Raw genomic sequence first — 4,206 nt, 5'->3', positions numbered from 1 at the left:
TTTTTTTTTTTTTTTTTTTTTCCTTTTTTTTTTTTTTTTTTTTTTTTTTTTTTTTTTTTTGGTCTGCTTGGTTTATTTCAAAAAGACTGTCTTCAAGATTAAATATCATTTCTTCTGCTTGCACTAGCCTGCTGCTTACACTCTAAACTGTAGCTTTTATTCCATTGATTGAGTTAGTTCCAGGAGTTCTGCTACATTATTTTTAATTTTTCTCTTTGTAAATTTCCTCCATCAGGTCCTGGATTGTTTTTCTCATTTTATTGTGTTGTCTAACTGGGTCGTCTTGTATCTCACTGAGTTTCTTTAAGATTGTTACTTGAAATTCCTTTTCAGACATTTCAAGGGTTTACTGGTCTAATGGGTCTGGTACTTGAGAATTATTGTATTCCTTTGAGGGTGTCATATTTCCTTGTTTTTCCATATTTCTAGTTTTGCTACATTGAGGTCTACTCGTCTGGTAGAGCAGTTGTTTCTGGAGTGTGACTTTGAAAAGAAAGACTTTCTCCTGTAGGTGTTTTTATATTGACTGCTGAGTAAGGTGTTCTAGTATTGGTTCTGGGTAGTTTCAGTAGTGTAGTCTCTGTGTGGGAACTTCTGCCATATTCAGTGTTGGAGTTGTGTGTGAGTTCCTTCATGGTGGGAAACATTGGACTTAAACTGCACTATAGATAGGCCAAATGGACTTAACAGACATCTAGAAAGCATTTCATTCAACAGATGCAGGATACACATTCTTTTCATTAGCACATAGAACATTCTCCAGGATAGACCACATGTTAGACCACAAATGAAGTCTCAATAAGTTTTAAAAAATCAAAATTATTTCAAGTGTCTTTTCAGATCACAATGGAATAAAACTAGAAATCAACAACAAGTATAACATTAGAAACTGTACAAATACATGGAAATCAAACAACATGGTCCTAAATGACCTATGGTCCAATAATGAAATTAAGAAAGAAATGAAAATTTTATTAAAACAAATGACAATAGAAACACAGCATACCAAAACCTATGGGATACTCCAAAAGCAGTGCTAATAGAAAAGTTTATAGCAATAACTATTACTTCAAAAAAGTAGATAGATTTTAAATTTGTTTATTTAATGTTGTACCTTGAGGAACTAGAAAAGCAAGAACAAATTAATCCCAAAATTAGTAGATGAAAATAAGTAATATAGATCAGAACTAAACAAAATAGAGATGTCAGAAACTTCTACAAAAGATAGATAAAATGAAATGTTGGTTTGTTTGTAAAGATAAACAAAATTGACAAACCATTAGCTACACTAAGATAAAAGGAGAAAATACTCAAATAAATAAAATCAGAAGCAAAAAATAAGACATTACAACTGCTGTCACAGAAATACAAAGGATCATCAGAAACTATTCTGAATGAAATTATGCCATCAAACTGGAAAACAGAGGAAATGGATAAATTCCTGGATAGAAAACCCAAACAGACCAATAACAAGTAGCCAGATGGAATTGGTATTAAAGTCTTCCAGTAAAGAAAAACCCAGGGGTCAGATAGCTTTACAGCTGAATTCTACCAATTTTTAAAGAAGGAGTAACACCAATTTTTGTCAAACTATTCCAAAAAATCAAAGGAGTAAATTCCTCCAAACTCTTTCTTACCCCCAAACCCAAATGAGGTAAGGACATAACAATAACTACAAAAAAACTACAGGCCAATATCCCTGATGAACATAGATACAAAAATCCTCAACAAAATATTAGCATACCAAAGTCAACAGCACATCAAAAAGATGATATACCATAATCAAGTGGGATTTATATCAGGAATGCAAGGATGTTCCAACACATTCAAATCAAAAAGTGTGGTACATCACATCAACAAAATGAAGGACAAAAACCATATAGACCAACCATCTCAATAGATGCAGGAAAAAACATTTAATAAAATTCAACATCCCTTTACAATAAAACCTCTCAACAAATTTGGTATATAAGAAAAATATGTCAATACAATAAAGGCTATATATGATAAATCCACAGCTAACATCATACTGAATGGTGAAAATTTGAGAGCTTTTCCTCAAAGAACAGGAACAAAAGAAGGATGTCTACTTTCACTACTCTTCTTCAGTATGGTATTGGAAGTCCTAGCCAGAGCAATTAGGCAGGAGAAAAAAAAAGTGGGGGTTGTATTCAAATTGGAAAAGAGGAAGTCAAGTTGTCCCTGTTTGCAAACATGATCCTATACAGAAAAACCTAAACAAACCACCAAAAGTCTCTTAAAACTAATAAACAAACTCAGTAAAGTTGTAGGATATAAAACCAACATACAAAAATTGGTAGCATTTCTATATACCAATAATGAACTAGCTAAAAATAAATCAACAAAACAATTCCATTTACAATAGCTACCAAAAAATAAAATAAAATACCTAGGAATAAATTTAACTGAGGAGGTGAAAGATATCTACAGTAAAAATGACAAAACACTAATGAAAAACACAAAAAATTGGTAAAACATCTCATGTTCATGGACTGGGAGAATTAATATTGTCATAATGACCATATACCCAAAGCAATCTACAGATTCAATGCAGTCCCTATCAAAATACCAATGACATTCTTCATAGAAATAGAAAAAAAATCTTAAAATTCATATGGAACCACAAAAAACCCCAAATTGCCAAAGCAATCCTGAATAAAAAGAACCAACGTGGAGGCATCACATTATCTGACTTCAAAATATACTACAAAGCTATAATAACCAAAACAGCATAGTACTGGCATGAAATCAAATACATGGACCAAAGGAACAGAATGAGAACCCAGAAATAAATCTGCTTACCTGCAGCCAACTGATTTTCAACAAAGGCACCAAGAACATACATTGGGGAAAGGACAGGTTCTATAATAAATGGTTTTGGGGAAATTGGTTATCCAAATGTAGAAGAATGAAACAATAACTTTTAAAACCTGAATTCATTCAGAATTGACACTGGAAAGAGGTAAATGAAAGCAGGTGATGTGCTATGCCTTCTCTCGGAAATAAGACAATAAAATTTCTTCACAGAGTTTTCCACATACATATATCAAGTGTCTATCACAGGACTGCATTTGTCTTTGGTAGTTGGAAGAGGGGCAAGCAGCCCTATCATAAAGAGGTGAAGAGATGGGTATGCCAAGTAATAAACACCTTGATTAAATCTTGATTACCCTAGAAACAGACATAATACTAAAATCTTATGAGAGCATGCTAGCAAGGATTTTGAAGATGTTTGGTACTTACAAGTGCAGAGAAATATTTCAGGCCTGAGAGTTTCAATAATAAAATAGGTAAGGGATATAAGTTCATCATAACATCACTCTTTAAAATCAGAAATGGCAAATAGAGAAAGACTGATAATTACAGTTAAGGATTGATAAGAAACACATAAACACATTATATTGTATTTCAAATAGACTTTTTTAAATAGAGATTGTTCTAGTATCATCCTCTTTAAATAAGGGTCTGCTGAGGTGAAAAATCATAAATTTTAAATGGTCTTATTATCATGTCCATGTATTTTTCTCCAACTCTGTTGGCTACATGGCAGACATGTCACTTGCTATGCAATTTTAATCTAACATTGAAATGCTTAGAATAGAGAGATTAAAAATCTGATCTAAATGTACGATATATATTTTGAGGAGGAGGTAAAAAGACATGTTTTTAAAATGGGACAAGTAAGGAGTGGCTTGAAATTTCTGGGGAATTCTGTTCCCTGGACTCCACAGGTATGAAGGCAGAAAAACACTAAGGAATTAGGATTCAATTTCTATGAATTTCCAAGTTAAAAAATATATTTGCATTAAAACTTGTGATAATTCATTTGACAATAACACTTTTCAGCTAACAAAGATTATTCTCTCCCTAGAGAGGATATAAATCCTTTGAGGTGCTGCCTGAACAAGACCATGGGGGTCAAATGTATCACATCATGAAATTTCACCTTTCCAAAAGGGTAGTATGGAGGCAGACACAATTTCAATGACACATACACAATAAGTTCAAATCCTTGGAAACTGCACTATGTCACATAAGCTATGAAGTATGATTTATATCTGTGAAATTTTCATGCCAAGATCCTCCTGAGTAGGAACACCCCTGTCATTCTTCCTGAGTTCTCTCATAAGCAGGAGCACATGTACACACACACACACACACACACACACACACACACACACACAC

Source organism: Galeopterus variegatus, unplaced genomic scaffold (genome assembly GCF_000696425.1).
Source record: "Galeopterus variegatus unplaced genomic scaffold, G_variegatus-3.0.2 Scaffold13251, whole genome shotgun sequence".
NCBI lineage: Eukaryota > Metazoa > Chordata > Mammalia > Dermoptera > Cynocephalidae > Galeopterus > Galeopterus variegatus.
The sequence above is the reverse complement of the archived record's forward strand: the minus strand, read 5'-3'. Positions refer to the sequence as shown.